The 24,024-nt window shown below is 36.7% G+C and overlaps 1 protein-coding gene across 1 annotated transcript in view; it reads right to left on the bottom strand.

Annotated features, from left to right (window-relative positions):
- The window catches only part of RNF19A (ring finger protein 19A, RBR E3 ubiquitin protein ligase), a 55,189-nt gene extending 31,165 nt beyond the window's left edge, over positions 1–24,024 (bottom strand). Inside the window, exon 1 of the mRNA XM_036876259.2 lies at positions 23,770–24,024. The gene's annotated coding sequence lies outside the window, so the exon portion shown is untranslated. The remainder of the gene's footprint in view (positions 1–23,769) is intronic.

The following is a 24,024-nucleotide window of genomic DNA, read 5'->3' as shown; positions in this document are numbered from 1 at the left end:
AGGACCAGTACCCAGAATACAGACAGAACACTTGCAAATCAGTAAGACAAAGCAGACAATCCAATAGAAAAAAAGGCAAGGGAATTAACAGGCACTTCACAAAAGAATATGAAAAATGTTCAACATAATTCATCATCAGGAAAATGCACAATAAATTCATATTGAGAGACCAATACTTACCCAGCATGATGGCTAAAATTCAGACAGACATTTCCAAGTGTTAACAAAGATGTGGACTGCTGGTGGGAGTGTTAAATGGTACAAAACTACTATGGAAAACTGTCTAACAACAGATACTCTGCTACCCAATTATACTCCTAGAAATGAGTACACAAGAGAAATGAATGCACACATTCATCAAAAGATATACCTACAATATTCATAACATTAGTTATAATAAGCCAAAATACTGGACACAACCCACATTTTCATCAATAGTAGAATAAGCTGTAGTATATTCACACTCTAGTGTACTAGAAAGCAATGCAAATGAACAAAACTGCTATACACAGAAGTGAATTTTACACAAAAGAGTATGTGCTGTATAATTCCATTAAAATTAAGTTCAAGAACATAAATCAGCTATGATGTTAGAAGTCAGGATTGTAGCTATCTTTTGGGAGAAGGAACAAAGGGAACTCTGACACATACAGTAATTACAAAGGCATGTTTATCTTGTGATAAATCATGGACTTATAAACTAATAATTAATGTACTTTTCAGTATGACTGTTAGACCACAACTGAAGGTTAAAAAAAAAAAGCTTCCTGAGATGATATATCCTGCACACACATCCTTGAGAAAGTCATATTGATTTCCCAACAAAAAATCTAGAAAAACATTTCACTAAGGCAAACTTTATTCATGTCCATCAGTTTATATTTCCTCTTTATTTGCAGCATTCTTCCTTAATTCTGAGGAAAACACAGTGTAACAGTAGGTTTTACTAACATTTTATTCATACTGTCTTTAAATTTGATAGCCATAAAATTTATTACCCAAATAAGAATATTTAAGAGTGAATGGAGCTACTATTAATATTTAAACAAGGTAACAGGGGCAAACTGGAACATATGGTTCTCATACATAAGAAGCCTTTCTAAAATATTGTGCAAATATGTACAAATATGCCTCAACAGAAAACAAATTTGAATACTAAAAATTCAATATTCCTATATGGTAAAAAATATTATAAAGTAGAAAGACATAAATTAGGAAAACATGTTTAACAAATTTCTTTACTAAAAACAGCTTTTACACATTAATAAGAAAAAGATGTACAACCTAGTTGCAAAATGAGTAAAGATACAAGGAGGAAGTCTAGAGAAAAATAATACAAAAATAAGAAAGATAGGAAACAGTGTTCAACAACAATCAGAACTAAAGAAACGAAAATTCAAGCATTAGATAACCTCTTCATGCACATGAGATTGACAAAGGCTGTAATGGGTTGGTAAGAGTGTAATGAAAGAAGCATCTCACATACTGTTAGGAGGAGTGCAAATCAGCACAATTTGGGGGAACCCATTTCTCATCACCTATTAAACTTCAAAATCAAAATATTCTTTGACCAGTAATCCTACATGTAAAATTTACCCTTCAGAAACATAAGGGTAGAGGTGTACAAAGACATTTTGTGCAAGGCAATTCACTGCAGCCTGGTTGATAGAAGCAAACAAAACAAGCTCAAAAACCCACAGAAAACCTGAAAATAACTTAAGCATCCAACAGGAGTAAAAATAAATGACTCCAACCACAATTTACGTATAACGATATGGAAATATCACTGTATATATTGCTGAGTGAACAGTAATAACTGCAAAGTAGTATGTATAGTATGAGCACATATGTGGACAAAACACACCCACATAGGTACATAGGCTTACACACACACACACAGAGTTTCTGGAAAAATGTCAAGAAACCATTAACACTGGTTATCTTGGGAAGTACGATCTTCATTTACTTTCTGCCTTCTGCACAGTTTAAATTATATCATAGCATCTATTATGATAGTTGGAAAAAAAGCCTAACTGAACCCCGCAGACATCAGAAAACATATTCTACCCTAGAATTAGCCAATCAAAATGAGAATGGGGTCCCGAGTTTGTATATTTTGAAAATGTTCCTCAGTATAATTTAGTTGCATGCTCTGGTTAAGAACCACTAATACTAAATAGACTTTGCTCAACATTCTCGCTTAAAAACAAAATTCTATAGGCTTGATCTCCAAAACAAGGCTCCTTGTTTTTCACTACTTTAGGTACTAAAATTCCAGAAATGAAAAACAAAAACAAAGAAGATCACTTTATAGTCACTGCCAACTTACAGGGTTGTAGTGAGGTTCCCTTTAACAACCTATGGCATAGATATGACGAGAGCCTTAGCAGTTCACATAAATTAATGACTACCCTTCTGTAGAAATAATCTATGAAGATACATGTAAGCACTTGACTGGAAAGTACTTAGAATGCCTCTATCGAGTAGACTTTGGCCTAATTTCAGAGTTGAAATCTAGCCCAGCATATACTAAATCCTGAGATTATCACCATGGACAAGATAGATATGGTCTGTACCAATGTGATATGTCTGAAGAAGAAACATGTATCATAAAACCAGTAATTAAAAACCTATATACATTATTTCTCTCTGTTAAATCTCTTGAAAACAGCTGAGTCAATTTTCACCAGTTTAGAGGGAATCTTTGGGACATTCTGACAGACTATAGGCTAATACAGAATTCACCTTAAAAAGACAGGAAGCCATCTTTCAAGCATCTGAAACATATTAACAAGAGGCCTTACATAACAGCAGATTCTACAGATACAGCCAGTATTTCATTTCACCACCCTGGAAGAATAGGCATATCCATCCCTCTTTTACCTTCTCAATCATTTACAATTCACAAGTTTTACCCATACACGTTTTTTCATTTTTCTAACTTTGCAGATGGAAAACCAGAGCCTCAGAGTATTAAGAACTAAACCTAATTATTTTAACTGATATATGTAATTAAAATTACATAGCTCACCCATTATAAAGAGTTTCTAATCAAACTGTTTATTTGCATCAACACTGATAAATCAGTAAACTAACTTGGATTTGTAAGACTTCACCCTAAACCACTAAAAAAAACTAGTAACACAGAAATTCTGCCAATATGAACAGATGACAAAATGTATGAAATAAAGTTTCAGTGATTCAGGAACTTTACTTACTTTTGCAAAAAGCTGACATCATTCTATAGTGAAAAATAAAAATATAGTACTATTCTTTTGAACTCAACTTTTTAAAGTAAACTATCAACTGTATGAATCTGGAAGTCATAATATGTTCTGTTGCAGAAATGCACACACCATTAAGCCAAAAATATTATTTGAATTTCAAAACAAATAGATGGATTTCAAGTTCGAAAAAGGAAAAATATGTTGTATATAATAATACCACCACACATTAGAACTTACTTTCTGTCTGTGTCTTGTTTTAAACCTCTTTGCCTTATGGAATGGGTATTACTAACTTTGATGGATAAGAAAACTGAAGTTCAGGTGGAAAGAATATTGCATAGTTAGTAAATGGAAGGGTTAGGGGACAAATTCAGGTCTTCTGATTTATCTCAGCTTCAGTACCATCATCTGCCTGGAGATGCCTTCATGAAACTTCTCTAGTCACTATCAGGGTATCAAAAATAAACTCAGAAAATGAAAAAAAAATTCTATCTTGACATCATCCATGGCTGGTCTTAACTAACCCTGCTCTCCATGTCTTAGTCAAGCCACCCCCCCTTATATGAAATGTCACTACCTTTTCTCTCCTAACCAAATTGTACTTAACTTCTATAACTCAGAAAAAATTGCACTGCTTACTTTTTTCCTGATTACCTTCAACTATTTCATAAGGTTTTTAAGGTAGAATTTAAATATTTATGATTTCCTTATTTAATAAAACACAGGGCCAAGATGGTGTCAGGAACACAAACATGATGAGCAAAGACCAAACGAGTATCTCTTAAAATGACACAAGGTCACTTAAGTGATAATAATACCCCATAACCACAAGAAAGTATCAGTCTTGTTATTTCATTGTCATATCTCCTTGGCAAATACATATTCTATTTTTTAAAAAGTCCCGTTCGTTCATAATAGGTCTACAATGACAAATATGATGTCTACTGGATTAAATACAAAATAAATTATATATATAAAAACCCAGAAGGGGGGGTCGCTCAAGATGGCAGCGTGAGTAAGGTGGTGGGAATCTTCTCCCAAAACCATATATATTTTCAAAATACAGCAAATACAACTATTCCTAAAAGAGAGACCAGAAGATACAGTACAACAGCCAGGCTACACCTATATCTGTGACAACTCAGCATCTCACGAAAAGGGTAAGATACAAAACCGTGGCCTGGCAGGACCTGAGCACTCCCTCCACTCCAGCTCACTGGTGGGAGGACAAGAATCAGAGTGGGGAGAGAGTGGAAGCACAGGACTGCTAAATAACCAGCCCTAGTAATCTTCACCAGGAGCACAGACACACATTGCATGGTGTGCTGGATATTAGAGAAACGGAAAAGTAAAATCTGAGACTGAGACTGCGAGCGGGTCCCCACAGCTGGCTCCCCTGGGACAGAAGAAAAGCAGGTGCTTTAAAAGTCTTAAAGGGGCAAGGGCTTAACAGGTGGACAAAATCATCCTGGCACACTCAGCCCAGCAGGCTGGGAATTTTAAAAAACTTCAGGCGCCCTAACCCCCCAGGTGGCAACATAGCTCCGAAGCCCCTCATGGCAATAAGCAGCCTGCCATTCATTACCCCCCACCAGCACTGCAAACAAACTGGCTGACCCACCACTGCTGCGGACCAGATGGGAGCAGCCCCGCCCACAGCAACCACACAGAGTCTTCTCCAAGAATACAATTAACCAGGACAGACACAGAGGCTGCTGCCAGTACACAGCTGCCCGGAAGAGAGGAATCTGGCATAGAGTCCAGAAGGCACGAAGGGGCACTTTTCCTGCAGGAGAACACATGCCAACATGCGCCTGCAACTCCGGTGGTGCCGGAGGCCATCCAGAGGGCCGCACCTCCCATACAACTCAGGGGATTAACCCAGAGACAGCTCCCTTTGTGTGGGTAATGGCAACAGGCAGCAGAGAAGGGCAAGGTGACCAGCAAGCAGGAAGGGACTTTGTTCTCCCAGTTAACACATGCGCCACTTGCCGGCGATCACTTCTATTGCCATGAAAAGGCAGAAGAATGTGGTCCAGTCAAAATTCACTCAAACAACGCCAGAGAGAAGGATTGGTGAGATAGATATAACCAATCTTTCTGAAAAATAATTCAAAATAAAAGTCATAACCATGCTGATGGAGCTGCAGAGAAATATGCAAGAGCTAAGGGATGAAGTCTGGAGGGAAGTAACAGAAATGAAACTATCAATGTAAGGACTTAAGAGCAGACTAGATGAGGTGCAGGAGACAGTTGATGGAAGAGAAATCAAGAGAACAGGAATGCATAGAAGCTGACGCAGAGAGAGAGAGATAAAAGGATCTCTAGGAATGAAAGAATATTAAGAGAACTGTGTGACCAATCCAAATGGAACAATATTCACATAATAGGAGTACGAGAAGAAGAGAGAAAAAGGAATAGAAAGTGTATCTGAAAAAATTGCTGAAAACTTCCTGGGGAAGGAAATAGTTTCTCAGACAATGGAAGCCCACAGATCTCCCAACACAAGGGACCCAAGGAGGACAACACCAAGACATATAATAATTAAAATGGCAAAGATCAAAGACAAGGACAGAGTATTAAAGGCAGCCGGAGAGAGAAAAAGATCACCTACAAAGGAAAACCCATCAGGCTATCGTCAGACTTCTCAACAGAAACCTTACAGGCCAGAAGAGAATGGCATGATATATTTAATGCAATGAAACAGAAGGCCTCGAAACAAGAATACTGTATCCAGCAAGATTATCATTTAAATTTGAAGGAGGGATTAAACAATTCCCAGATAAACAAAAGTTGAGCAAATTTGCCACCCACAAACCACTCTACAGGGTATTTTAAAGGGACTGCTCTAGATGGAAGTACTCCTAAGGTGAAACAGATGTCACCAGAGAAAATTAAATCACAGCAAAGAACACAGACTAACCAAATACTAACTAAAAGCAAAAAATAAAATCAACTATCCACAAAAGCAGTCAAAGGCAACACAAAAGAGTACAGAATAAAACACCTAACATATAAAGAATAAGGTGGAGGAAGAATAAGAAGGGAGAGAAATAAAGAATCATCAGACTGGGTTAACTATAGTGTAATAAGAGAGTTAAAGTTAGACAGATAGTAAAGAAGCTACCCTTGAACCTACGGTAACCACAAATCCAAAGCCTGCAATGGCAATAAGTACATATCTATAGATAATCCCTTAAATGTAAATGGACTGAATGCACCAACAAAAGACACAGAGTAACTGAGTGGATAAAAAAGCAAGACCCATCTATATGCTGCTTACAAGTGACTCACCTCAAACCCAAAGACATACACAGACTGAAAGTGAAGGGATGGAAAAAGATATTTCATGCAAACAATAAGGAGAAAATATAGCAGGTGTTGCAGTACTTGTAGCAAACAGAATAGACTTCAAAACAAAGAGAGTAACAAGAGATAAAGAAGGACTTTACATTGTGATAAAGGGGTCAATCCAACAAGAGGACATAACCACTATATATATTCAACCAACTCAGATGCACCAACATAAGTGAAACAAATACTAACAGAATTAAAGGAGGACACAGAATGCAATGCATTCATTCTAGGAGACTTCAACAAACCACTCCCTCCAAAGGACAGATAAACCAGACAGAAAATAAGTAAGGACATAGAGGCACCGAACAACACACTAGAACAGATGGACCTAATAGACATCTACAGAACTCTACACCCAAAAGCACCAGGATACACATTCTTCTCAAGTGCACATGGAACATTTTCCAGAATAGACCACATACTAGGCCACAAAAAGAGCCTCAGTAAATTCAAAAAGATTGAAATTCTGCCAACCAACTTTTCAGACCACAAAGGTATAAAACTAGAAATAAGTTGTACAAAGAAAACAAAAAGTCTCACAAACACATGGAGGCTTAACAATGCTCCTAAATAATCAATGGATCAATGACCAAATTAAAACAGAGATCAAGCAATATGTGGAAACAAATGACAACAACAGCACAATTCCCCAGCTTCTCTGGGACACAGTGAAGGCAGTTCTAAGAAGAAAGTATATAGCAATCCAGGCATAGTTAAAGAAGGAAGAACAATCACAAATGAATAGTCTAAAGTCACAATTATTGAAATTGCAAAAAGAAGAACAAATGAGGCCCAAAGTAAGCTGAAGGAGGGGCATAATAAAGATCAGAGAAGAAATAAATAAAATTGAGAAGTATAAAACAATAGAAAAAAATCAACGAAACCAAGAGCTGGTTCTTTGAGAAAATAAACAAAATAGATAAACCCCTAGCCAGACTTTTTAAGAGAAAAAGAGAATCTACACACATAAACAGTATCGAAAAGAGAAAGGATAAATCACGACGGACAACACAGAAATACAAAGAATTATTAGAAAATACTGTGAAAATCTATATGCTAACAAGCTGGATAACCTAGAAGAAACGGAAAACTTTCTAGAAAGAAACAACCTTCCAAGACTGACCAAGAAAGAAACAAAACCTAAACACACCAATTACCAGCAATGAAATTGAATTGGTAATCAAAAAACTACCCAAGAACAAAACCCCCAGGACAGATGGATTCACCACTGAATTTTATCAGACATATAGAGAAGACATAATACCCATTCTCCTTAAAGTTTTCCAAAAAATTGAAGAGGAGGGAATACTCCCAAACTCATTTTATGAAGCCGGCATCACTCTAATACCAAAACCAGGCAAAGACTCCACAAAAAAAGAAAATTACAGACCAATATCCCTGATGAACATAGATGCAAAAATACTCAACAAAATATTAGCAAACCAAATTCAAAAATACATAAAAAAGAGCATACACCATGACCAAGTGGGATTAATCCCAGGCACGCAAGGATGGTACAACATGCAAAAATCCATCAACATCATCCACTACATCAACAAAAAGAAAGACAAAAACCACATGATCATCCCCATAGATGCTGAAAAAGCAATCAACAAAATTCAACATCCATTCATGATAATAACTCTCAACAAAACGGGCATAGAGGGCAAGTACATCAACATAATAAAGGCCATATTTGACAAACCCACAGCCAACATCATACTTAACAGCGAGAAGCTGAAAGCTCTTCAACTAAGATTAGGAAGAAGACAGGGATGCCCACACTCCCCTTATCTGTCGCTTTCCTATATACTAACAATTAACTAGCAGAAAGAGGAATCAGGAAAACAATTCCATTCACAACTGCATCAAAAATAATAAAATACCTAGGAATAAACTAACCGAGGAAGTTAAAAAGACCTATACTCTGAAAACTACAAGACACTCAAGAGAGAAATTAAAGAAGATACCAATAATGGAAACACATTCCATGCTCAAGGATAGGAAGAATTAATATTGTCAAAATGGCCATCCTGCCTAAAGCAATCTACAGATTCAATGCAATCCTATCAAAATACCAACAGCATTCTTCAATGAACTATAGCAAATAGTTCTAAAATTCATATGGAACCACAAAAGACCCTGAATAGCCAAAGCAATCCTGAGAAGAATAAGGCAGGTGGGATTACACTCCCCGACTTCAAGCTCTACTACAAAGCTATAGTAATCAAGACAGTTTGGTACTGGCACAAGAACAGAACAACAGACCACTGGAACAGACTAGAGAGCCCAGATACAAAACCCAACCATATATGGTCAATTAATATACAATAAAGGAACTATGGACATACAATGGGGAAATGACAGCCTCCTCAACAACTGGTGTTGGCAAAACTTGACAGCTACATGCAGGAGAATGAGACTGGATTACTGTTTAACCCCATACACAAAAGTAAACTCGAATGGATCAAAGACCTGAATGTAAGTCATGAAACCATAAAACTCTTATAAGACAACATAGACAAAAATCTCAATATAAACATGAGCAACTTCTTCCTGAACACATATCCTTGAGCAAGGGAAACAAAAGCAAAAATGAACACATGGGACTACATCAAGCTAAAAAGTTTCTGTACAGCAAAGGACACCATCAACAGAACAAAAAAGCATCCTACAGTATGGGAGAATATATTTGTAAATGACGTATCTGACAAAGGGTTAACATCCAAAATATATAAAAAAAACTCGCACGCCTCAACACCCAAAAAGCAAATAAGCCCATTAAAAAATTGGCAGAGGATATGAAGAGAGAATTCTCCAAAGAAGAAATTCAGATGGCCAATAGGCACATGAAAAGATGCTCCACATCACTAATTATCAGGGAAATGCAAATAAAAACCACAATGAGATATCACCTCACTGGAGTTAGGATGGCCAGCATCAAAAAGACTAAGAACAACAAATGCTGGCGAGGATGCGGAGAAAGGGGAACCCTCCTGCACTGCTGGTGGGAATGTAAGCTAGTTCAATCACTGTGGAAAGCAATATGGAGGTTCCTCAGAACACTAAAAATAGAAATACCAGTTGACCTGGGAATTCCACTCCTAGGAATTTACCCAAAGAATACAAGTTCTCAGATTCAAAAAGACATCTGCACCCATATGTTTACTGCAGCACTATTTACAATAGCCAAGATATGGAGCAACCTAAGTGTCCATCAGTAGATGAATGGATAAAGAGGGTGTGGTACATACACACAATGGAACATTATTCAGCCATAAGAAGAAAACAAATCCTACCATTTGCAACAACATGGATGGAGCTGGAGGATATTATGCTCAGTGAAATAACCCAGGTGGAGAAAGACAAGTGCCAAATGATTTGTGGAGTATAACAACAAAGCAAAACTGAAGGAAGAAAAAACAGCAGCAGACTCACAGACTCCAAGAAGGGACTAGTGGTTACCGAAGAGGAGGTTTGTGGGAAGTAGGGAAGGGAGGAAGGGAGAAGGGGATTGAGGGGTATTACGTTTAGTAGACATTGTGTGGGAGGGAGGGTCACAGAGAAGACGGTGTAGCACAGAGAAGGCAAAGAGTGAATCTGTGGCATCTTACTACACTGATGGACAGTGACTGCATTGGGGTATTGGGGGTGGGGGACTCGATAATATGGGTAAATGTAGTAACCATATTGTTTCATTGTTTTTTCATGTGAAACTTTTACTGTACATCAATAATACCTTAATAAAATATATAAATTTCAAAAGCAGCTATCAAACTTCTTTAGCATTATGGGATTAGATTGAGAGGCTGGGAGAAGATAAAGGATACAAAAAATTTTAACTTTAATGGCTACATATTTGGTATTATATGTGAAATTGGGAAACCACGAGGAACATTTGCTCTGGTGGGAAAGGTATTTCTGGTATTTCCTCATGTTACAAGTCATTTTTTACATTTAACTTTCTGTGAACTAACCACGTTTATATCCTGCTATTGGTGCATAAGACCTATTTATTTATACAGGAAGTTCACTATTGTGTGTCAAACACATTTTTTTAAAATTGTATTTGACTGTATGGTAATTTTCTAATTCAGTAGTTTCTAAATTTTTTAATATGTTCAAATTCACTTACCTTTCCCTTTATGACTTTTTGGTTCTATACCTGTCTTGAATGACAGACTTGCTCACTCCAAGATTATATTTTTTTAAATTCTCTCAGGTTGTGATTCTTCTATAGTTTATCTTTTTATTAAAATCTTCCATCCATTTCTATTTATTTTAATTGATCAAAATTTTATGTTTTCTAAGTGGCTAGCCAGTTACCTCAACATCAGTTTTTACTGAATGGATCTTTTTTCACCCACATCTCCCTACTATTTGATAAGCTACTTCTTTGGTGTATGAATTTCTTGCTACCTAGGTGGCATGGACTTCTAAAATATGCTCTTAAAATGAGCTACCAAACTGTTTTGTTCCTATTTGTACTTTCACCAGTCAAAAGGTGCTTATTTTTCTGAATTCTCACCATCTTATATCATCTCAACAGCTTTTTCTGAGTGGCAAAAAATAAACATTAAGTACTTCAATTTCCATTTCTTTGATTACTGAACAAATTGATATTTGTTCACACTTACTGTCCTCTTTATTTATTGAGTGATTTATCTGTTCATGTTTTGTCCAATTTTTTACATTGAACATTAATACTCTTCAATTTTAAACACTCAATATTCAACTTCCTCCTAACATTTGCCCTAAATTTTGTGACGTTTTGAAGAGGTTTAAAATTTTTATTTAGTCACATCTACCACACTTCTGTAAATTCCTTCATTGCTTTATATACTTAATCTTTTCAAATAAAATTTATTTATCAACATTTTTACCATTTCTGGTACTCTTCATTCCTTTTTGTGGATCCAGGTTTTATCTGATGTCCCTTCCCTCCAGCCTGAAGAACTCCCTTTAGCATGTCTTGGTGTGCAGGTCTCCTCCAGGCAGCGAATTCTCCCAACTTCAGTTTATCTGAAAATGTCCTTATTTTACCTTCATTTTGTATGAATATTTTTGTTGAAAACAGAATCCCAGAATGATAGCTTTAACCTTTCAGGACTTTGAATAGGTCATTCCATTATCTTCTGGTCTTCATCATTTCTAATAAGTCATCCTTCATTGACATTTTAATTCATCTGTATATAATGCTTTTTTTCCCTTTGGCTACATTCAACATTTTCTATCTTTGATGTTCAGCAACATGATTAGTATGTCCCTAGATGTGGTTTTCTTTGTATTTATCCTTCTTGAAGCTCACTGGATATCTTGGATTTGAAGTTGATTTAAACCAAATAAGTGAATTTCTTCACAATATTTTTACTTGCTTAAATTTTATTTTCTGCCCTGTCTCTCATCTCTCCTCCTGTTATTCATATGTTAGTGTAATACTGTCCCACTCGCCATCAAGGCTCTGTCCATTTTTTATAATCTTTTTTCTTCATTCTTCGGAGAAAATTTTATTGATCTTTCTTCAAGTTCACAACTTTTTCCTCCATCATATCCAAACTGCTGTTAAATCCATTCAGTGAAATTTTCATTTCAGATAATGTACTTTTCAGTTCTAGAATGTCTATTCTATAGTTTCTTTTTCTCTGAGAATCATCCATTTAGTCACTATGACTTTCTCCTTTTAAATCATTGAAAATATTGTAATTGCTTTAAAGTCTGCTAATTCTGCTAAGTCTTTTCATTAAGTCACATTTTCCTGATTATTCACATGTCTAGTAACTATTATAAATCGGAGATTGTGGATGATATGCTTTGGAGACTTTTACAGCCTCTTATCTTCTCCTGAAGAGTGAAAATTTTTACAATACCTGGCAGTTAAATGACTGGTTAATAAAGTTGAACTTGTGGAGGCTTGGTCTTAGACTTCTTTAGAATGGGTCTGTGAAGAGCATAAATATTTACAAAGCTGCTTTAACTTGGTGGGAATCAAACACCAAATTCTGTCTCCCCAGCAGAAGGTAGATGAAATCTCTAGTCAGCTTTTGCAGCCTGAATGCTGTTGTTTTCCACTGAGTTCCTTGGAATCTCCCATGCACACAGTTCCGAGGTCATTTAGGTATCTGATGGGAGGTTATTGATAGATTTTAGGGCTCTCCTACTGTAACTCCCTTCTTTCTGGGATTTATCTACTCAATTTCTAGCCATTCTGGCAGTCCCACACTCCATCCCCTGACACCTCAAGCCAGGAAGACTGGCTTTTGACTTGACTTCCAGTTGCCCTGTGCTACTTGGACTTCTTCTCAAGAGGAATGATGTATATAAATTTTTCTTGGAAAACATTTGGCAGTGTTTCAAAGGATACCTTCACCTAGGCTCTGAGATACTGTATCTATGAATCTGAATGATGCAGTCATAGGAAATTTTAGCCTAAGCTTAAGTATGCATTTGTTTTATCTACAATATAAACAGTTAGTATACTGCTTTTAAAAAATAATCTTTAAAGGGTTTTCTTCCATTATCCAACACTTGCAACTGTAATGGCTTCTGGGAATAACTAAATCTGTTAAGCTTTTTGTTTTTTTAGTACCCCTTGTTAAGTATTAATTAATCTATGCTTTTGACAAATACAGTAGGTGTCTATCACATGTCAGATACTCTTCTATGTAGTTATGCAATAGTGAACAAAAGAGACAAGGGCTCTGTTCTGTAGAACTTTCACTGTATGCATCTAAATGAAGCAGTAAATAAAGACACTCTAGACTATCTAAACAGTAATATGAAATTTGCAAGGACCTAAATTATAATAAAGTGATTCCCTTTTTTCATAAGCATAATTATGAAAGAGTAAAAATTTGATTTTATATTGGGGTATATGGTAGTCCCCTAATCTAAACAAATTATCAAAATCCATTCTAAAGCTTTTTTTTCCAAAAGACTATACATACTTTTGACAGTGCTCTATTTTTCACAGTGACAACAGTTTTCTAACACCATAAACAGCAGATGATTTAAGTTGTACAAAGGGGAATCACTAGTTATCTGACCAAATAATCTGGTGCAGAGGACATTCATTTGGCTCACTGTGTACAACTTCTGGAACCAATACAGTTAAATAAACAGCAGGGAGAACCTTCAAAACTTCACTCACTTTTTTGGCTCTGCTCTTCTAATGTTAAATAAAGGTTCCTAAGACAAGGACAAATGGAAGTTATCATTCTATAGGAGATACTATATAGAGAGTTGCAAACAAACTATCAAATTTAAATGTAACTAGTTAAAATTTAATGTAGTAGTTGACTACCAAAAAAGCAGAACTAATTAACATAAGCCATCCTTTTATCAGACAACAGTTTGAAGTGATATGTTAGAAATGATGTAACTGAACACAAGCTAATTTTGGTTCAAAGTAAATAGAGCTTTTGTAAATCTGAACCATCTCACTAAGAGAAGTTTGAGGTATTAAGCTGCCTGGATTTTCATACATGCCTTTCTCTGAACAGAAATAAATTACTAAGGTTCATTACAATAAACTTTGCTATTGTTCAAAAATGTTATTTAAGTATTTAAGTTATTTTTAATATGTTATTACATGAATTTCTCTAAGACAAATATGAATAATGTTTTCAGTCCTCTTATGTTTACATAGCTACAAACCAACTGCAAGTGGTCTAATATTAAGAATGGGATAAATAATTTTAATTCAACTACTTATAAGTGAGGGAGGTGGGTATAATTCAACAGATCATTAGGATGGGCAAATATCAGTTTCCAGAAACTTTTTGGAAAGTGAATGCCTACCAAGACTCAAATATACTATCTTCAGCTCTACCCCTAAGATAGGTTCCATAATTTCTCAGAAACTAAAAGTTCAAAGAAAACAATTCCCATATGCCGCAAAGCCTCCCAAGAGGATAGCTCTTAAACAGGTTCACAGAAACACACCTGCCACATTTACCAATTTAAGTTTATTCTTGATTGGGAGGTAGAAAAGAATGGCATTCTGTGGGTTTAATAGTAAGCATTACAAATAATACTCATTACTAAATCCATTACAAAGAGTTGGCTGCGGCAGAAAGAAAAAGCATTAGTGGTTCCAATTTTCCAATAAAAAAAGATTACAAACATTTGGTGAGCCCATTTCAGGCCCTCTTTGTTCAGAAGGGCAAGGAACACACCAGTATGGGAAATGGCAGGGACAGTGTAATGCAAAATCCCAGGTATGAAGGACAGCTCAGAGACATGAAAAAGTTTTAAAATAGGTTAAAAGATGTCTGTCAAAACTTTTTTTGAACTGGTTAAAATACTGCTGCAGCTCAACAGAAAAGAAATATTAACCTAATCTGAGTTCTTAGCCATGTCTACTTTTTGAATTTCAATTTTCATATTTGAAAGTTGGACTGCACCAGATAATGTGTAAGATCCCTTAGTTTAAAAATACTATGATTCTAATATACTCTATGGTTAAAAGTGGATAATTAAGATTTTGAGATAAAATTTTTTTCTGTTCTTTTGAAAATATCTTCAAATTATCTCGTTAACATATTCTTTTGTCAGCAAATTCAGTAGAATGAGTATAATCTTTACAAACTGAATTTTACAAGAGTCATTAATCTGAATAAATCTATTTGGACAATTACAAGTATTAAGCGTTTGAGCTAATTTGTCCTAACCACTTTTTCTGGAAGTCTTTTTTTAATAAAAATTATTGATAAGAGCAGCATCTCAACACTCCAATTTTGGAAGCTCATTTGCCTCTTTCTTCTGAAGAACATGCGGGGTGGAGGAAGAGAAAACTTCTAGTTAAGCAAATCATTGTGTGTGTTTAATTTTATGATATACATACATAAAGAAGTAGAGTACAGGCCTGGGAGAACTGTTTGGTAGAAGTCCTAGAAGCTGTTTTTTAAATTTTCTTCAAATTAGAAAATAATTATAAAGAAGGAACAATATCTCTTGGGAAACAGGAGGCACAGTAAGCAAAATGTGTCTATTTTCCTTTGATAGACAGCATTCATATAGCTTCTTTCTAAACATTTCCCCCAAAATAAAATGAAAACTGAAATACAAATGAAATATTAATTTTATAAGGAAAGAAAACACATATGGGAGTTTCTAAAGAACACATGGAAGAATCCAGGCAAGAATTACACAACAGGTAAAACAATCATAAAGGTTTATCATTACGGTTTTCTGACTGAGAATTCGAAAGGAACAAATAGGTTTCATTATAATTCTAAAACATACTATTAAATTAGATGCACTAGACATTTAACTATCAACCTGAAGACCAATTGAAAAATCAGCAATCAAGAGACAGTGGGTCTGTCTATTAAACACAGGGAGATACAAAGAATGAAAAGGCTACAAACCTGAACTATACCACAAATACTAGTCATGCACAGGGACATCTGCCTCAATCCCTTTGCTCTTCTCAGAATGCTGCACTATTTTTACTTGGCTGTGAACCTATCCTTCTATTGACACTAGGGTTCTCATCTAACCTCTGTATTTTATGCAAGTTAGAAAACTGTAGTCAAGCTACTCAGTCCAACACATCATCATTACCAGCCACATGAAACTAAGTGTAAATGGATAAAAAAAATTTTTAATTTACATTTCATTTCTTCATCTGCACTAGTCACATTTCAAATGCTCTATAGCCACACAGGTACTACACTGGACAGTGCAGGCACAGAACATTTCAATCACTGCAGAAAGTTCTATCAGATCACACTAGTCAAGAGCTATTTGATTTAGCCACAACTAATGTGGTACCACCAAAGTCTCAGTTCTATTTATCTTCCCAGACTAGGCCTTCATTTATCACCTGGTTTCTGAATGATAGCCTTAGCCTTTTTGTTAAGGTTTACTCACAAATCTCCAATCACTTCCCACAGACAAATTTCAAACTCTGCATAGCATTCAAAACCTTCCACAATCTAACCATAGTCTCTCGCTATTACCCTATATAAAAACTCTAGCCAACTGATCTATTTTTTAAACATATTAAAGTAACAGTTTCACCTCCATGGCTTTTCCTATGCCTTTGTCTCTGCCTAGAATACTCTTCTCCATCTTCTTTGCTTATCTAAATTTCTACTCTTCTTTTCAAAGCCCACCTCCTACCTTATCTTCACAAATCCTTCTAGGTTAGTAATTATAAACAAACTACTAAAAATTGCTTCATACTTTTATGTAGAAGTTCACCATTTTCTAAATACTTCATCTAAATATTTTACTACGATCCTTTGCTAAAATCTGGGGGGAAAGTTGAGTGAAAGACCAGATGGGCGAACCTGTGGTGCCAAATACAATCCTTAAAAGGGTAATCAGAACTTACTGAAAGACAACATTTTAAACAAAGACTTGAAGGGGATAAAGGAGTTAGCCACATGGAAATCTGGGGAAAGAGCATTTAAAGCACAGGGAACAGCCACAGCCAAGGCCCTAAATCAGGAATGTGCCTGTTAATTCAAGGAACAGCCCAGAGGCCAGAAGGTGGCCAAAGGGAAATGAGCAAGGCAGGTGGTGATAGGTGAGAGAGGTCAGAATGTAATGGTAGGCTATCTGTGTGACGCTTTATAGGCCACCTTAGGACTTTAGCTTTCATTCTAAGTGAGATGGAGAAGCTTTGGGGGTTTCTAGATGAAGATGGTTTAGAATTTGAAAAATTTAAAGGGATAATTATGGTGTTTAAAATGGAAAGGGGGGAAGGGTAGTAGCATGGAGAACAGTTTAAAGGCTACCGCAATAACGTAGGAAAGATGATGGGCTATCAGTGGAAGTGATAACGATATGTTTTGATACATATTTTGAAGGTAGAACTGTTATGATTTCCTAGGATTTTGGTCTGATAAGCCAGGTTAAAACTGTTATCCAGTGAAATCGAGAAGGCTGTGAAAAAACATGTTTTAGGGAGGAGCTAAGAGCAAGAGATCATTTTCAGACATTTAAGATGCCTTTTATATCTTAAGTGGGAATCTATATTCAAATAACTGTTTGACAAACCTGGAGTTCAGGAAAAAAGTCTGGCCTAGAGATATAAATTTGGGAAGAGTTGCTATACGGATGGTGTATAAAATCATAAAGGTGGATGAAATCAACAAAACAGTAAATACAAAAGGGTAAGGACTGAGCTCTGTGGCATTTCAACATGGAGAGCCACTAAAGGACATAGATAAGGTTGAAGGAAGAACCATGTAGGAATTATACCTTTGAAAACACAAGTTGTTTAGTCTATCCCCACCAATACTTTATTCATCCCCTCCCCTAAATGTAAACCATACCTTAAGAAAAGCAAAAAAGGGACAAACTGGGAGAAGCGAAGGAATGACATGAGAGAAAATAACAAAGTAACATATATAATGCTTCTTAAGGCTGTTGAGACTTGAGGGTATTAAGACACTTCCTCTGATATTTCTAAGGAAGGTTTAGAATTCTAAAGGAAGGACTGTCTAGTCTGTAATAGTTACAGTGCACAATATAAAACAAAGATAAGCATAGTACCAAAGACTTCTGAGTATATATTAGTTTACTCTGGCTATTGTAAAAAATGACCACAAAATGCGTGGCTTAAGACAACAGAAATTTATTTTCTTATAGTTCTGAGTAAAGTCCAAAATCCAGCAGGGCCATAATCCCTTCCAGGTTACCAGGGAGAAATGTGTTCTTTGCCTCTTTCAGCTTCTGTTGACTACAAGCAGTCCTTGGCTTGTGGCCACATCAGTCTAATCCCTGCCTCTGTGATCACTTTGCCTCCTCTTCTTCTGCCTATTATTTGCCTCTGCTTTACCCTTACAAGAACAGCCTGCCATTGGATTTTGGACCCACTCAGATAATCCAAGATGATTTCCTAATCTCAAAATGCTTAATTACATCTGCAAAGACTCTTTTTCCAAATAAGTTATCATTCACAGGTTAAGGAGTTTAGAATGTAAACCTACCTTTTTGAGGGCTTCCATTCAACCTATGGTTTTAGAAATTTTCGGTAAAGACATAAGTAAAATATTTTATGTTTATGCAAAAAATATTGAACAATTAAAAAATGTTTTGCTTGTCTTTTTAAATTAAAGGGTAAGGCTATGAGAAGACATCTATTTGACTTTACCTATGTACATGATTTGGCTATATTTGGCTATGTATATATAACTGCTTAGCAGGTAACTAACCACTGGATAAAAGAATTAGTCATTGTGCTATTCATCAGGTACACGCTATGAAGCTAGGCTTTTGGAAAAGGTTTTACTTTCCTCACTCACACGCACTTATCAGCACCCACCCCCTCTTTCCAAAGGACCTTATTTCAGGACTTTGGCTTGAGGATAACTATCTAAGAAGTGAAAGTTACTTGTACAAACAAAAACTGAAGGATAAGATTAGTTCAGGCAAAATTTAAATAGATCAGAGATTTAAAATCTGGTGCTCAAACAAAACCTCTCCTGATTCTGTTACAAGAGCATGTTGTATTAATTTATTCACTGTAATTGTTTCTAATGTGGGAGATAACAGGATCTCCATATACAGCAGTTTCATGGGGACTTCTTCTGTTTTCATACTCAAGACTTGCTATGACAGGTTGCTAATAATGAAAACAATCTCTTTTGTAACAGTATTGTCTGAGTAGTTCAGAATGTTTCAAAGACATAATACATACTAACTCAGTGAAACAGATGACAGCATATTCTCTCTCATTTTATATACAGGGAAAGAGTGAGGCACAGTCATTTTGGGAGAGTTGTAAAAACCAAAAGAAGTCAGTAATCCAATTGATATTCAATATTCAGTTCAACTCAGTAACTGCAGTTCAGTGACACATGCACTTGTGTATTTGATCTAGAGAGACATGTCAATCAGAAAGAGGCCATCAAAAAGACAAAAGAACTTCTAAGGAAAGGAACAAACATTTCATACAAAATTCCCCTGGAGTTATGCTGTGCAGTGTAAACACATACTGGATAGAAGACATAGCACGAATAAAAGAATGTCAAGTCACTCATTAACACATGCTAGAATGATAATATTTTGGACATGCTGGGTTAAATATTATGAAAATTAATTTCACCTCTTTTTACCTTTTTCATGTGGCTAACAGAAAATCTTAAATTACATTTATGACTCACATTATATTTCTATTAGCCCTGCTACAGAAAAGTTATGAAATATATACCTTATATTATATATACTTTATTCAGTTAGCAAATACTAACTCAACAGCTATCATTATCAGGTTTTATGCTAAGTGCTGAGACCTTAAGAGTGAACAAAGAGAATGGCCCCTGCCATCACAGAGTTTACATTATCTCCTACACTTCTACTGCACAGTCTACATACATTATTCCATTTATGATAATGCATAAAAATAACAATTTGGAACACCATTTTGGGGAACAAATGCCAATACTTGACTTAGAAATCACAAAATATAAATCATCAGTAGATTCATACTAATGGCAGTCTATTTTTGTGATATACTGTTTATATTATAATGCTATATAGTACTTATCTGGAAGCCTAATTCTCACATTCTCAATAGCTTCTCCTGGTTTCTTGCTCCTTCCCTCTAACAGTTTGCTCACTCCTTAAGGCTCACCTCTACCAGACTGCTTTTCCACTGGCAGCCTGCCTGCTATTCACATTACAGCAGGGCTATTTATATTTTCAGGGGTCCCCAGAGGAAGACAGGCTGAAAATGTTAACTGTGCAAAATTTTAAGGGGCCAACTCTGGTTTTTTGGTCCCAAGATTGAGTTTTGAAGTTTCTTTTGAGCTTAAACAAACTAGGGTGATTTCTGAGGATTTTGCTTCATAATTCAATGCACAAACTTATTTGAGGGCCAAATCAATTCATTAATTTTGTCCTACTGAGGTTTTCACACAAGAAAACTCTCCCAAATAGGGCTTGCAAAACAAATGATCACGTAGTATTTCTCTATTAAACGATTTTAAAAACAAATACTAGGTAACATCATTAGGAGAGAAATACATAATGTTTTTAAGGACAATGACATAAATATCAAAAAAATGTTACCAATAAATAATTGTTCAGGCTTTACTGGCAACTACAGAGAGAACAATACCAGCAAAAACAACTTTATCAAAAGGTGTTAATTCTTCCCATTTTAATACAGAAAGTTTTACTAACATATAATAGCTATTTACAAACAAATGAAGTACTGAAGCTTTAAACACCCAAATGATTTCACTGCCTTTTTTGGCTGAAGTCTACTACCATCTGAAATACAGATGTATTTAGAAAAGGAATATTTTATCTTCTAGTCTTTAGTTGTGCAGGTGTGGTTATGTACATAGCTGTTTTGATGTTACTACTCATATTCCATCAGCTAACAAATAACTTAAATCTTGTAACCAAAAAAAAAAGCTGAAGAAAAACAATTACTCCAGATTGGAGAAAAAAAATCACCTAAGGAAAATTTAGCTATTCTCCAATAGGCAATCAGATTAACATTTTTCTAAAAAAGAGTCAAACCAAAATAGAATACTTCATACATCATCATGGGTCTTTCAGACCATCATTAAACTACTAGTGCTAGCTTGCCAAATACAGTGCAATATGCAATCAAATATAAATTTAGAAATTCAACTCTCCTTTGGCCTTCCATTCCAAAAATGGCCTGATTTTTATATGGGCCTCAAACAATAAAAAAGCATAAAGCTTAGTCAGCACAAAACAGCCTGCATTTGACAATCAATTCTTGTCAGTAGCATCAGAAAAAGTTAACAATTCTCTAAGATTTCCTTTATAACCTGAATAGAAAAGGCAATTCAGATGTAAATACAACAAAATGTATCCCCAGCCTGTCTGTGCCCAGTACTTGACTAGAGACTTTAACATGTTATTACAAATATTTATATTCCCTCTCCCCCTTGAAAAATTCAGAGAACAGCATCTTTCAATACTTAGTGCTCACCAGATTAAAAAAAAAAAAAGTTTAAGTGGGAGGGGATGATTAGAACCCAACAAATTATCTGTGATATACCTAAATAATTTTTAAAATCAGAACCTGTCATAATATACAAGATTCTTTCAAATATTAAAAGTTGTTTCAGATTACCTACATATAACTCCATCTAAGCCTGTAATAGCCCTTTCAATTCAATCTCATTAAAGAAAGGTGACCCCAAGTGTCTTACATTAATAACTGCAAAAATATTACTTTATGAATTCCTCTATTTCAAATTTGTGAAATGCATTTATTTTCCATTAAGGTGCCAAAGCAACTTTAAAAATAGTTACCTTAGTATCTTTCAGGTTAGGTAGAAAAAATATGGCTTCATTTAGTCAAGTAAAAAGACACCCCAAATCCTACAAGTCATCTCCAAAATTTAAAAAAGAAATTCCAACACTGGTTAGATGACAGTAAAATGGACTGTTCTTTATTAAACTCTAATGATCAATTGAGGCATTCCCCCAAAGGGGGGATGAAAGAGCAATATTTTAAGTAGCTACTATTTGGAGGCTAAGAAGTGAGTTGTGTTTCAACTCCTAAAATAATGTTTCAGTTTTAAAAGTTACTGGAATCTGCCCGAAGTTAGAAATATTAAAAAAATACACTTCATTTAGTTGTCAAATATAATTTTTTTCCCAGAAACGCTACCTTGTGATGACAGTTTCTGTGAACACATGTAATTCAAACTTCAGTTATACTGTGCACAGTAATAAAGAGAATATTAAACTAACAAAAAGGTTTTTGTTGTTTTTGCATGATTTGGTTTATTAAGTATACCAAGCCTTAATTCTAAATCTTTACCATGGAATTGCATGTTGCAAAGAAAGAACATTTTACAACAAGAGGTAACAATAAATCATCGCCATTTTCTAAACAGGAGTATTTACATTTTAATTCAATTTAGATAGTTGGGTGTTACAGAAGCATAAACAGGCAAATATAGTAACAGATTGAATTATAAACAGAAGTGAAAAGATGCACGTTAAAATGGTTAATGACAAAACTGACAAGGAAATTTAGACATACTGTCGCAGTTCATGAAAAGGCTCAAGGAATCTAAGTTAAAATAATAAAAAATAAAATAAAAAGATAGCCATAGTCTTACAAAAAAGAGTGGAATAAGAAGGGCAAGGTAACATTTTAAGCAACCGGTAAGACGAAGGGATGTTTTATGCCTCCACTGTTTAGTAACATTTTGAAACTAGCATTTGCAGCCAACACTTGGGTTTGAATATTGCAGCGGTAGTTAAATGCTGTCCTTTCCAACCTCAACCCAACAGAACATTTTGAGTTGTGGATATTAAACAAAATAAAGCATCGTTCGTATACTTCTACTTTCAAGGGCCAGTGAGAAAAAAACTAAGACTTTTTTTTCTTCCATATTTAGCCTTAAACTCTCTCCCCTCTTTTATTTACTGCCCTTGTCGCGGGGTTAATGAACCCTAAACTTCTTTTTCTTCTTTCCATTAATGAAAATGGGGGCAAAGAGCAATGACACAGGGAACCCCAAACGACAGGAAAAACTGGAAATTAAAAAGAGTGGCATTACTTGCTGGGTGAAGGCTGGAAACTCCCTGAAGGTTTAGCATGAAGGAGACTATCCTGGAAGACCCCTACCAACACACACTTTACCCCAAACCTACATCATTTTTCGTATGTTTAATTTCTGCTCTTGAAGAGGATGGCAGTTCTCTCCTTAGTGGGGGCAGCAGGGAATGGGGGCGCTGGCCGCGGCTCCGAATGTGCGGCGGGGCCCGGAAGTCGGTCCCGTTAGAGCCGATTTCACCCGTCAGGAATGCGCTCCGCCCCACCCCCTCCCCGCCGCGGCCGCCCTCGGCGTCGCCCGCTTCAGGGGCCGGGAAAGTGTGGGGAGCACCGCCTTGCCCCGTCACAACATCGCCGGGTCGGCCGCCGTCCCCACAGACTGCCCGGGCGGAGACAGGGCTTGGGGCGGATCCCACGCTCCGCCTCAGCCGGCGCGGCCAAGGGGGAGCCGGCGCCCCCGGGTGGGGGACGCGGAACCGGCCCGAGGCCCGACCCGGGGACCCGCCTCAGCCCGATCACGAGAGGGGGCGCCTTTCCCACGGGTTTTCCGGACCCGTTTCCGTCCCGAGGAGGGACGCGAGGGCAGTGGCCGTGCCAGAGCGCCTCGGGTAGGAAAGGGGAGCCGCCCCTGCCCTCCCGCTCCCGGGAGCAACCTCCTCCGGCGCCCGCCCGTACCTTCAACTCCTCAGACCGGCAGCTGGCGCAGGGCTGCGGGCGGGCAGGCCCCTCTCCCAGCCGCGGCGGCAGGAGCCGCAGGAAGTACGGAGGAGGCTCCCTCAGACCCGCCGCGGCGCCTCTCAGCTGGGGCGGGGGACCGGGGAGGAGGGGTCCCGACGGCCGCTGTTCCGAACTCCTCCTCCGCTGCTCTGTCTGGACGGCTGTTCCCGGGAACCGGCTCTGCAACTGCCATTCTCCCCCTCCTTCGGCCCC

This window comes from Manis pentadactyla, chromosome 3 (genome assembly GCF_030020395.1).
Source record: "Manis pentadactyla isolate mManPen7 chromosome 3, mManPen7.hap1, whole genome shotgun sequence".
NCBI classification, from domain to species: domain Eukaryota; kingdom Metazoa; phylum Chordata; class Mammalia; order Pholidota; family Manidae; genus Manis; species Manis pentadactyla.
The sequence above is the reverse complement of the archived record's forward strand: the minus strand, read 5'-3'. Positions and strand labels throughout refer to the sequence as shown.